The sequence below is a fragment of the Chrysemys picta genome, chromosome 12, assembly GCF_011386835.1.
Source record: "Chrysemys picta bellii isolate R12L10 chromosome 12, ASM1138683v2, whole genome shotgun sequence".
NCBI lineage: Eukaryota > Metazoa > Chordata > Testudines > Emydidae > Chrysemys > Chrysemys picta.
In genome coordinates, this window is record NC_088802.1 from 30,050,133 (window position 1) to 30,063,844 (window position 13,712).

General features: G+C 47.6%; 1 protein-coding gene across 1 annotated transcript in view; it reads left to right on the forward strand.

Moving 5' to 3' along the window:
• LOC101934481 (uncharacterized) overlaps positions 1–13,712 on the forward strand; it is a 71,402-nt gene that overhangs the window by 17,928 nt on the left and 39,762 nt on the right. The window lies entirely within an intron of this gene.

A 13,712-nucleotide genomic window follows, 5' to 3' on the forward strand; every position in this document is an offset into this window, starting at 1 on the left:
CCCTTGCGGTTTATGTACTGGGTACCCTGGTGCTCCGGTGCCAAGATAGGGATATGGGTTCCATCTATCGCCCCACCACAGTTAGGGAATCCCATTGCAGCAAAGCCATCCACTATGACCTGCACATTTCCCAGAGTCACTACCTTTCGTAGCAGCACCTGAGTGATTGCTTTGGCTACTTGCATCACAGCAGCCCCCACAGTAGATTTGCCCTCTCCAAATTGATTCCCGACTGACCGGCAGCTGTCTGGCGTTGCAAGCTTCCACAGGGCTATCACCACGCGCTTCTCAACTGTGAGGGCTGCTCTCATCTTGGTATTCTGGCGTTTCAGGGCAGGGGACAGCAAGTCACAAAGTTCCATGAAAGTGCCCTTATGCATGCGAAAGTTCCACAGCCACTGGGAATCATCCCACACCTGCAACACTATGCGGTCCCACCAGTTTGTGCTTGTTTCCCTTGCCCAGAATCGGCGTTCCATGGATAGAAACTGCCCCATTAACAACATGATCTCCAAAGCACCGGGGCCCGCGGTTTGACAGAATTCTGTGTCCGTGTCCATGTCCATGTCTTCATCACGCTTGTCGCTGCGCTGCCGCCGCCGCTGCCTCCTCGCCTCGTTTTTCTGGTCCTGGCTCAGCATAAACTCCACGAGAACGCGCGAGGTGTTTACAATGTTCATGACTGCTGTCTTGAGCTGAGCGGGCTCCATGCTTGCCGTGATATGGAGTCTGCAGTGTTCACCCAGGAAAAAAGGCGTGAAATGGTTGTCTGCCGTCCGTTGCTTTCATGCAGGGAGGGAGGGAGGGAGCGGTGAGGCTGTACCCAGAACCACCTGCGACAATGTTTTTTGTCCCATCAGGCACTGGGATCTCAACCCAGAATTCCAATGGGCGTGGGAGACTGCGGGAACTATGGGATAGCTATGGGATAACTACCCACAGTGCAACGCTCAAGAAATCGACGCTAGCCCCGGTACTTGGACGCACACCGCGGAATTAATGTGCTTAGTGTGGCCGCATACATTCCACTTTATACAATCTGTTTCCCAAATTCGAATTATATAAATTCGGATTAATCCCGTAGTGTAGACATACCCTAAGAGGGAGCAGCAGGGCTAGGATCACACTCCACTGATATCCTAGAACCATCAGATGGCACCAGTGGCCCCATCCACCTAATCATCCCTCTGGAATAACAACAGCCTGCTGCCAGTTAACATGATGAATGCTGCAGTGCTGAAGATTCAGCATTCAAACCTTGCTGATCATGGAGGAGTTGTTACAACTGCTCATCACAGAAGTTCCTGAAACTTGTTTCTTTAAATCAAGCTTATGCAATTATAGAGAGAAAAAACTTTGCATTAAAATAATCTTATTTAAGTGCCAAAATCAAGCAGTCGAAAGATAGGAAATGTCCGATTTGCAGTTGCCTGTGCATACACAGATGCATTGATTCCAAGACCAGAAGGGTCTGACTTCCTGTAGGCCACAGGCCAGAGAACTTCCCAAAAATAATTCCTAGAGCAGATTTTTTTAAATAAAAGCCAATCCTTATTTAAAAATGGTTAATGATAGACAGCCCACGATGACCCTTGGTAAATTGTTCCAATGGCTAATTATGATTATATATTCTATTTTATTATTGGTTAATAATCCTCACTGGTAAAAATGTATACTTTATTTCCAGTCTGAATTTGTCTAGCTTCAACCTTCAGCCATTGGATTGTGTTATAGCTTCTTTGCTGCACTGATGAGCCCAGTTTTAAATGTGTTCCCCATATAGATACTGAAATCATGCAAGTATCAGAGGGGTAGCCGTGTTAGTCTGAATCTGTAAAAAGCAACAGAGGGTCCTGTGGCACCTTTGGGACTAACAGAAGTATAGGGAGCATAAGCTATCGTGGGTAAGAATCTCACTTCTTCAGATGCAAGACTCACCCAGCAGCACCTCCCGCTGGCATCCTGGGAATTAGCTCTTTTGCCAGCCTTGGAGTGCCCTCTGTTCTAGCCAAAGTCTCACCACTCACTGCTTTGGCCCCCGTGTCCCTCCCAGACCCAGTTCCCCTTTCTCTGGGATGCTGCCCCCTAGCAGTACCCCCTCAGTCTCTGGGTCTCCCCTCCCCAGGGAGCCCCCACCCTCTATCCACACCTCACCTCAGTCATAGGCTACTGCCAGTCACCAACTAGCTCCTGCTCACTATAAGCCACTCATCACTGGCAAGGTTGGGTTTGGACCTGCTGCCTCTGCCTAGCCTTGGGCTGTCCCCTGCAACCACAGTACCTGTTTGGCCTTATACTAGGCCACAGCCTGGGAGTTTCCTGGCCAGAACTACGCAGCTCCTGTGGCCTTCCCCCAGCCCTGCTTCACTCCATAGACTCATAGACTTTAAGGTCAGAAGGGACCATTATGATCATCTGGTCTGACCCCCTGCATGCTGCAGGCCACAAAACCGTCCCTACCCCTTCCCTTGACTCTGCTGTTGAAGTCCCCAAATCCTGTGTTTTAGTGACTTCAATTGGCAGAGAACCCTCCTGCTAGCGATCCCTGCCCCATGCTGTGGAGGAAGGCGAAAAACCTCCAGAGGCTCAGCCAATCTACCCTGGAGGAAAATTCCTTCCTGACCCCAAATATGGCGATCAGTAAGACCCCGAGCATGTAGGCAAGAGTCTGTTAGCCATTATACTATTTACCTACCATTGCTTGGTATTCCTTGGCTAATATGTTTTACCATTAAACCATTCCCTCCGTAAACTTATCTAACTTAATCTTAAAACCAGACAGGTCCCTCGCCCCCACCGTTTCCCTCGGAAGGCCGTTCCAATATTTCACCCTTCTGACGGTCAGAAACCTTCGTCTAATTTCAAGCCTGAACTTCCCCACGGCCAGTTTATATCCATTCGTTCTCGTGTCCACTTTAGTACTAAGCTGGAATAATTCCTCTCCCTCCCTTGTATTTATCCCTCTGATATATTTAAAGATAGCAATCATATCCCCCCTCAGCCTTCGTTTTGTCAGACTAAACAACCCGAGCTCCTCTAGTCTCCTTTCATACGACAGGTTTTCCTTTCCTCTGATCATCCTAGTCGCCCTTCTCTGCACCCGTTCCAGTTTGAGTTCATCTTTTTTAAACATGGGAGACCAGAACTGCACACAGTACTCCAAATGAGGTCTCACCAGTGCCTTGTATAACGGAAGCAGCACCTCCTTATCCCTACTAGATATACCTCGCCTAATGCATCCCAAGACCACATTGGCTTTTTTCACCGCCACGTCACATTGTCGACTCATAGTCATCCTGCGGTCTACAAGGACCCCTAGGTCCTTCTCCTCTTCTGTTACTTCTAACCAATGCGTCCCCAGCTTGTAACTAAAATTGTTGTTAGTCATCCCTAAATGCATCACCTTACACTTTTCACTATTAAATTTCATCCTATTTCTGATACTCCAATTCACAAGCTCATTCAAGTCTCCCTGCAGAATATCCCTATCCTCCTCCGAATTTGCAACGCCTCCCACCTTCGTATCATCCGCAAACTTTATCAGCCCACTCCTGCAATCGGTTCTGAGGTCAGTTATAAATAGATTAAATAAAATGGGTCCCAAAACTGAACCTTGAGGAACTCCACTGGTAACTTCCCTCCAACCTGACAGTTCACCCTTCAATATGACCCGCTGCATTCTCCCCATTAACCAATTCCTTATCCACCTCTGGATTTTAATATCGATCCCCATCTTTTCCAGTTTAACCAATAATTCCTCATGGGGTACAGTATCAAACGCTTTACTGAAATCCAGGTATATTAGGTCCACCGCATTTCCCTTATCTAATAAGTCCGTTACTTTCTCGAAGAAGGAGATCAGATTCGTTTGGCACGATCTGCCTTTGGTAAAACCATGTTGTAATTTATCGCAATTGCCATTAACCTCAAGGTCCTCAACTAGTTTCTCTTTCAGAATTTTCTCCAGCACCTTGCACACTACAGATGTTAAACTAACAGGCCTGTAGTTACCCGGATCACTTTTTTTCCCTTTCTTGAAAATAAGAACCACATTAGCTATTCTCCAGTCTAACGGGACCACCCCTGAGTTTACAGATTCATTAAATATTATCGCTAATGGGCCTGCTATTTCCTGCGCCAATTCCTTCAATATTCTCGGATGAAGATCGTCCGGTCCTCCCGACTTAGCCCCATTAAGGTGTTCAAGTTTTGTTTCTACCTCGGATACGGTAATCCCCCATCCTGTATGCCCCTCTGTCACGGTGCTAGTATCCCTAATACCTTCATTGGCCTCATTAAAAACCAATGCAAAATATTCATTGAGATATTGCGCCATGCCTAGATTATCTTTAATCTCCTCTCCGGCTATAGTCTTCAGCGGTCCCACTTCTTCTTTCTTTGCTTTCTTCCTATTTATATGGCTGTAAAACCTCTTACTATTGCTTTTAATTCCCCTCGCTAGGTCCAACTCTACACGGCCTTTGGCCTTTCTCACTCTATCTCTACATTCTCTGACTTCACTAAGGTAAGTTTCCTTACTGATCCCTCCCCTCTTCCACTCTTTGTACGCTTTCTGTTTTTTCCTAATTGCCCCTTTGAGTTGGTCGCTCATCCAGCTCGGTCTAAATCTCTTGCTTAGTAATCTTTTTCCCTTTTTTGGGATACAGGCCTCTGACAGCTCATGCATCTTTAACTTAAGTAATCCCAGGCATTATCTGCCTTAAGATTCATTAATACGTTTGCCCAATCCACTTCCCTTACCAGTCCCCTTAATTTGTTAAAATTAGCCTTTTTAAAGTTATAAACCCTAGTCTTTGATTTAATTCTGTTACTCCTTCCATGTAGTTTAAACCGGATTAGCTCATGATCACTGGAGCCCAAGTTGTCCCCTACTATCACTTCCTCAACGAGGTCCTCACTACTCACCAACATCAAATCTAAAATGGCCTCCCCCCTCGTCGGTTCAGCTACCACTTGATGAAGGAATTGATCAGCAAGCACATCTAGGAACATCTGAGCCCTATTATTGCTACTAGCGTTTGTTCCCCAATCTATATCCGGGAAGTTAAAGTCCCCCATAATTACACAGTTCCTATTAGTATTTACTTCTCTAAACACATTAAATAGTTCTTTATCCATATCCTGGGTCGATCCTGGCGGTCTATAGCACACCCCAAGCACTATCCCCGGAGAGGCTCTAGTAATCCTTTTACCCAGTGAGAGTATTGCCCAGACGGACTCCATGTTATCTATTCCATCAACTATTATTTCTTTACAGCTTATTTCACTATTGACATACAATGCCACCCCCCCACCTTTACCTTTGTCCCGGTCTTTCCTAAACAGCACATACCCCTCCATACCTGTATTCCAGTCGTGACTGCCATTCCACCATGTTTCAGTTATTCCTATGATATCCGGTTTCAATTCTCGGACCAAGAGCTCCAATTCCTCCATTTTATTACCTAGGCTTCTCGCATTGGTGTATAAACACCCTAATGTATGTTGTTTAGCCTGTATCCCATTAGTAATGCTATATGTTGCGGGCCTCTTTGTGTCCGTCCCCCCTGTCCTTCCTATGTCCAATCTCATCTCCCCGGCTATATCTCCTCTTATCTCACTCACCTTTTCAATGTTGGAATCTGGCGTGGAGATTAACTGTGCATCTCCCAACCGTCTCCCCAAACTTCCTAGTTTAAAGCTCTTTTGATAAGATGAGCCAGCCTCCCTCCCAGAAGTCTATTTCCTTCCCTACTCAGGTGAAGTCCATCCCGCGAGAACAGGTGTCTATCCCCGAAAGCCTCCCAGTGGCCATACATCCCAAAGCCCTCCTTATAGCACCACTCCCTTAGCCAACTATTTATTCTCACAATCCTATCAGCCCTTTGCTGCCCTTCCCTAGGAACAGGCAGAATCCCACTAAAGATAATCTGAGCCTCTATCTCCTTGAGTGTTTTACCCAGCCTGGCATAATCTCCCTTGATTCTCTCTAACGAGAACCTAGCCGTGTCATTCGTTCCTACATGAAGGATTATCAAGGGGTTCTTACCTGCTCCTTTTAGGATCCTTTTCAACTGCAGGTCCACATTGCATATCTTTGCGCCCAGTAGACAGCACACCCTTCTGTTCTCTGGGTCTGCCCTGGTCACAGGCCTGTCCAATCTCCTCAGTAAAGAGTCTCCAATTACATACACCTGCCGTCGCCTGGCAACAGTGCGATCTAGTAATCTAGTCTCTGATCCCTCTAGTCCTGACCTGTGTCTGTTCCTATCTTCTCTTATGCTCCCCCTTATGCCTTCCTCTATCATCTGGGGGCCCAGGTTTTGTGCTGTCTCCATCAACACCTCCCCTCTCTCTATTGGACTAGCTGCTCTTCTCTTCTTCCTCACCCTCCCACCTTCAGTCACCACCTGCTGCCCCTCCACCTCGTTATCCAAACACCCAAACCTGTTCCTGAGTTCTATTCCCCCCTCACTGGCCCTCCTTTTCCTGGGCCTGCTTCTCACAGTAACATGCTGCCACTTCCCTTGTTCTCCCCCTTCCATTCCCTCCTCACCGTCCTCTACCTCTGCCTCCACCTGCACTGCAGAGCACTCCCCTTCAGCCCCTCCTTGCCTGTCCTCCATCAGCTGCTCAAACCCCCATCTGAACTCCACCAGGGTATCTACCTGCATCTTCAGCCCCTTAATCTTTTCCTCCAGTAACACTATAAGGCGACACTTCATACAAACATACCTGTGTTCCAGCTCCCCTGCTAGGAGTATATACATACCACAGCTTCCACATGCAGCCATCTGCATTCTGTCTGCTGCTCCAGGTACCTTCTCTAGCTCCCCAGCAGCCCAGCCCAGCCCATCTCCCTCTACAGCTAGAGGAGACTGTATGTCTGCTCTTGGCTTCCCTGGCTTTTATAGGGCCAGCTAGGTCTGTTGGGAGCATGGCTACAGCTGAGGCTGCCTCCCCAATCAGCCCAGCCTAAGGCTGCCAGCCCTCTCCAAGGGCTGGCTTTTAACCCTTTCAGGCCGGGAGCGGGTGACCACCCCACTACAATACTAGACTGTGATCAAGTCACCCCTTAACCTTCTCTTTGTAAAACTAAATACATTGAGCTATTGGAGTCTCTCTCTTTCATATATTATGATATAGTCTACCATCCCGATGTGTAGAAAGAATAGTAAATATGGCAGGCGACCAGCTTGGCTAAACAGTGAAATCCTTGCTGATCTTAAACGCAAAAAAGAAGCTTACAAGAAGTGGAAGATTGGACAAATGACCAGGGAGGAGTATAAAAATATTGCTCAGGCGTGCAGGAGTGAAATCAGGAAGGCCAAATCACACTTGGAGTTGCAGTTAGCAAGAGATGTTAAGAGTAACAAGAAGGGTTTCTTCAGGTATGTTAGCAACAAGAAGAAAATCAAGGAAAGTGTGGGCCCCTTACTGAATGAGGGAGGCAACCTAGTGACCGAGGATGTGGAAAAAGCTAATGTACTCAATGATTTTTTTGCCTCTGTCTTCACGAACAAGGTCAGCTCCCAGACTGCTGCACTGGGCAGTACAGCATGGGGAGAAGGTGACCAACCCTCTGTGGAGAAAGAAGTGGTTCGGGACTATTTAGAAAAACTGGACGTGCACAAGGCCATGGGGCCGGATGCGCTGCATCCGAGGGTGCTAAAGGAGTTGGCGAGATTGCAGAGCCATTAGCCATTATTTTTGAAAACTCATGGCGATCGGGGGAGGTTCCAGATGACTGGAAAAAGGCTAATGTAGTGCCCATCTTTAAAAAAGGGAAGAAGGAGGATCCGGGGAACTACAGGCCAGTCAGCCTCACCTCAGTCCCTGGAAAAATCATGGAGCAGGTCCTCAAGGAATCAATTATGAAACATTTAGAGGAGAGGAAAGTGATCAGGAACAGTCAGCATGGATTCACGAAGGGGAAGTTGTGCCTGACTAACCTAATTGCCTTCTATGATGAGATAACTGGCTCTGTGGATGAGGGGAAAGCAGTGGATGTGTTATTCCTTGACTTTAGCAAAGCTTTTGATACGGTCTCCCACAGTATTCTTGCCGCCAAGTTAAAGAAGTATGGGCTGGATGAATGGACTGTAAGGTGGATAGAAAGCTGGCTAGATCGTCGGGCTCAACGGGTAGTGATCAATGGCTCCATGTCTAGTTGGCAGCCGGTTTCAAGCGGAGTGCCCCAAGGGTCGGTCCTGGGGCCGGTTTTGTTTAATATCTTTATTAATGATCTGGAGGATGGTGTGGACTGCACTCTCAGCAAGTTTGCAGATGACACTAAACTAGGAGGCGTGGTAGATACACTAGAGGGTAGGGATCGGATACAGAGGGACCTAGACAAATTAGAAGATTGGGCCGAAAAAAACCTGATGAAGTTCAACAAGGACAAGTGCAGAGTCCTGCACTTAGGACGGAATAATCCCATGCACTGCTACAGACTAGGGACCGAATGGCTAGGTAGCAGTTCTGCAGAAAAGGACCTAGGGGTCACAGTGGACGAGAAGCTGGATATGAGTCAACAGTGTGCTCTTGTTGCCAAGAAGGCTAACGGCATTTTGGGCTGTATAAGTAGGGGCATTGCCAGCAGATCGAGGGACGTGATCGTTCCCCTTTATTCGACATTGGTGAGGCCTCATCTGGAATACTGTGTCCAGTTTTGGGCCCCACACTACAAGAAGGATGTGGAAAAATTGGAAAGAGTCCAGCGGAGGGCAACAAAAATGATTAGGGGTCTGGAGCACATGACTTATGAGGAGAGGCTGAGGGAACTGGGATTGTTTAGTCTCCAGAAGAGAAGAATGAGGGGGGATTTGATAGCAGCCTTCAACTACCTGAAGGGGGGTTCCAAAGAGGATGGAGCTCGGCTGTTCTCAGTGGTGGCAGATGACAGAACAAGGAGCAATGGTCTCAAGTTGCAGTGGGGGAGGTCCAGGTTGGATATCAGGAAAAACTATTTCACTAGGAGGGTGGTGAAACACTGGAATGCATTACCTAGGGAGGTGGTGGAGTCTCCTTCCTTGGAGGTTTTTAAGGCCCGGCTTGACAAAGCCCTGGCTGGGATGATTTAGCTGGGAATTGGTCCTGCTTTGAGCAGGGGGTTGGACTAGATGACCTCTTGAGGTCCCTTCCAACTCTGATATTCTATGATTCTATGATTATGTGATCACATACTAATTTTTCCACAGGACCTCTGTCTCATTCAGTGCACAGGATGGATGCACAAGAGGACAAAATTAAGGTTTCTCTGGCAACTGTATGTCTGGCATTGTCTAACTTGGAAGGGCTTGACTTTACAACCTAATATAGCTTTTTATATGTACTTTCCAGTATTGTTTAAATATATTGAGTATCTTTGCACTCCCAGTGCAACCAAAGTTCAAAGGTGTTTAGACTGAGGACCCCTATTTCAGAAAGATATTTAGGCACAGGCCAAACTTTAAGTATATACATTCTCTCCTGACTTACTCCCTGTGCAAACCAACTGTCTATAATATTTCTTACTTCTTTCAGGATCACGTGATCCCCTGCAATAGAAAACAGAAATAAGGTATTTAATCTAGGCGTGAAGATAATTTTCTAGTTACTGCTCCACATATGTACCAAAATAAGATCTTCTTATCCAATTTACCAAACACAAGATGCTGAGAAAGACAGTAATCTGCCAGGCAGTAAAGGTTACCTTTTTACTTCAGCCTAAAATAACTTCTACGATCCTTAACAAGAACACATCACATTTCATGGCAATGTCATCTTGCCAGGGGTGAAAGTAAGTCTAAAGACTTACCAGTATGGGGGCCTGGCTCTGGGCCCCCGGAAGGGGCAGGGCATTGGGCAGAAGGGCTTGTGTTGTCCTGGGCTCTGGTGGTGATTTAAAAAGCCTGGGGCTCCGGCCGCTGCTGTGGTAGCGGCGGTGGCGTCTGGGAGCCCCTAAATCGCTGGGCCCCAGGGCAGCTGCCTTCCGCCCCCCTCCCCCCCCGCATTGACAGCCCTGCTGGTAAGGTCCTTAAAGCACTGCCTTACCAGCAGGGCTGCCGATGTGGGGGAGTTTAAAAGGGGCAGCAACATTAAAGGGTCCTTAAAGCGCTGCTGTGGCAGTGCTTTAACATCGGCTGTGTATGGGCCACTTCTTACCAGCCTGTATCGGCCCACTTTCACCTCTGCATCCTGCTCTTAAAAAGGAAGATTTTTACTCCTAAATTGATAGCATCAGTGTTCTTTGGAATGTCATGCAAGTTATGAAGGACTCAATCTTCCAAGCCACTGAGCACTATTATCTTGCTCCAGAAAACCACTGTGTGCTGAATAGAGCAGGACGATTATCCCCCGTGTCTCATATACCGCACTTCTGTTAATTCACCCTGACTGATATTAGCCTTTTTCTCAGCAACACCACATTGTTGACCCATATTCAATTTATGATCTGCTATAACCCCCAGATCCTTTTCAGCAGCACTACCACCTGGCCAGTTATTTCCCATTTTGTAGTTGTGAATTTGTTTTTTCCTGATGAAATGTCTTACTTTCCACTTGTCTTTACTGAATTTACATCTTTCTTTGCTCAGCATCTTTCCCTCTTTTCCCAAACTGAAACTGACAATGTCTGGTAAGATGTCTCCTCGTCCCTCTTCCTTTAATCCCCAGCCCTGCCCCCCACCCCCACTGCAAGGAAACAGAATAAAGGCCACATTGTGCCTCACCCTCATGTGGTCATAGAGGGGTCAACAAATCATCTCTCTCTGGCACTGCCCATGTAAGGACCAAACACAACTCAGGCTTTGGGCCATTCCCCCTCCTACCTCACTCCTCACCAGCCTGTGAGTGGAACTGGTGCAGTAGAGGAGTGTACTGAACCCCATGGATTGGTGTTGCATTCCTGCTGCAGCCCAAGCACTGAACTGGGCAATGTAGTGTGGGACACTGAGCTGTGGCACTGTTGTTTTAGCATCACTCAAGCTGTTAAATTGTAGCATTAAAATATGGCATTATAGAAATGAGGGTTATTTATTTGTAACTGGAGTACTTTGAAATGAGCCTCTGCATGTTCATACTCATCAAGGCATGTGCATCATTAGCCACCAGGATGTTCTGGAGAGCTTTGTTCACTGGGGCTACTCACCCTCATCTCTTCCTCCCATTCTGAGAGAAGGGCTCTGATGGTATCAAAGGGGAGGTGGTGCCAACCACCCTTTAGTTCCTTCCCCTGATTTGAGAATTTCTAACCTGAGGCACTGAAGAAATGGGAAAGGTGCATGTGGAGTGTGCATGTGCAGAGGCTCATCACCCAAATATTCAGGAAGAGTAGCCATGACATCTAAGCATTTAACTGAGTACTTGCTGGAAGTTTTGGGTAGAGTTCTCCAGTCTGGGACTCCTGTCAGAGGAATGTACACAGAGGCAGATCAATATATGGAAATGATTGTCTTTTAAGACTGTCTCTTGTGCTTGCTGCTTGTAGTTTCGATGCACCCATGGCACAGAGAGAAGAGTGACTTAGGAATGCTTCTGGGCATCAGAGAGAGGTCTGTCTCTGGACCCCAGAGCTGAGTACAACATCACTAAGGCCTGGTCTACACTACGAGCTTAGGTCGAATTTAGCAGCGTTAAATCGAATTAACCCTGGACACGTCCACACGACGAAGCCCTTTTTTCCGACTTAAATGGCCCTTTAAACTGTTTCTTTACTCCACCTCCAACGAGGGGATTAGCACTGAAATCGGCCTTTCCGGGTTGGATTTGGGGTAGTGTGGACGGAATTCAACGTTATTGGCCTCCGGGAGCTATCCCACAGTGCTCCATTGTGACCGCTCTGGACAGCACTCTCAACTCAGATGCACTGACCAGGTAGACAGGAAAAGTCCCGCGAACTTTTGAATTTCATTTCCTGTTTGCCCAGCGTGGAGAGCACAGGTGACCATGCAGAGCTCATCAGCACAGGTAACCATGATGGAGTCCCAGGATCGCAAAAGAGCTCCAGCATGGACCGAACGGGAGGTACAGGATCTGCTCGCCATATGGGGAGACGAATCAGTGCTAGCTGAACTCCGTAGCTGTAAACGAAATGGCAAAATATTAGAAAAAGTCTCAAAGGCCATGAAGGAAAGAGGCCATAACAGGGACGCACAGCAGTGCCACGTGAAAATTAAGGAGCTAAGGCAAGCCTACCACAAAGCCAGAGAGGCAAACGGAAGGTCCGAGGCAGAGACGCAGACATGCCGCTTCTACGCGGAGCTGCATGCCATGCTAGGGGGTGCAGCCACCACTACCCCAACCCTGTACTTTGACTCCATCAATGGAGAATCATGCAACACGGAAGTGGGTTTGGGGGACGAGGAAGATGATGATGAAGACAATGAAGATAGCTCACAGCAAGGAAGCGGGGAAACCGGTTTCCTCAACAGCCAGGATATTTTTGTCACCCTGGACCTGGAACCAGTAACCCCCGAACTCACCCAAGGCAGGCTCCCAGACCCTGAGGGTGCACAAGGGACCTCTAGTGAGTGTACCTTTGTAAATATTACACATGATTTAAAAGCAAGCGTGTTTAATGATTAATAATTAATTTGCCCTGGCAATCGCGGCTAGTACAGCTACAGGAAAAGTCTGTTCATGTGTATGGGGATGGAGCGGAAATCCTCCAGGGACATCTCCAGAAAGCTCTCCTTCATGTAATCCCAAAGCCTTTGCAAAAGGTTTCTGGAGAGGGCTGCCTTATCCTGTCTGCCATGGTAGGACACTTTACCATGCCAGGCCAGTAGCATGTAGTCTGGAACCATTGCATAACAAAACATAGCAGCGTATGGTCCCAGTGTTTGCTGGCATGCAGACAACATCCATTCCTTATCGCTCTTCGTTATCCTCAGGAGAGTGATATCATTCACGGTCACCTGGTTGAAATGGGGTGATTTTATTTAGGGGACATTCAGAGGTGCCCGTTCCTGCTCGGCTGAACAGAAATATTCCCCACTGTTAGCCACGCGGTGGGGGGGAGGGGTGAAGTGATCATCCCAGAGAATTGGGTGTGAGGGGGAGGGGAGGACTAGTTGGGTTTGTGCTGCATGTGAACCTGGAAACCGCAGCCCCTCCTTTTACATTGCAAACCCATTGTGAATGGCCAACCCAACGGGTGCTTGGTATGGGAAATGAGGGCGCTGCTGTTTGAAACCATTCCCACATGTTATGAAGGTTAAAAAAGCCAAAAGACTGTGGCTTACCGTGGCTGCCTGCAAGCTGAATTCTATTGCCTGGCACTGCATGAGTGATCTCTCACACCAAACCGGCAAGCCCTCAATATAAGAGGAAAAATGTGACCTTGTAACGCAAGCACATGTGCTGTGTAATGTGAACAGCAAAATTTAACGTGAAAGAGTGTACCCATTGTTCTCTAAAATGTGTCTTTTTTAACCACCTCTCCCTTATCCTCCACCAGCTGCAAATGCTTCTCCTTCGCAGAGGCTAGTGAAGATTAGAAGGAGAAAACAGCGGACTCGGGATGATATGTTCTCGGAGCTCCAGATGTCCTCCCATGCTGACAGAGCACAGCAGAATGCGTAGAGGCAGTCAATGTCAGAGTGCAGAAAAGCACAATATGAACGAGAGGAGAGGTGGCGGGCTGAATCGCGGGCTGAAGAGAGCAAGTGGCGGGCTGAAGAGGATAGGTGGCGTCAGACTGCTGACAGAAAGCAAGAGTCGATGCTCCG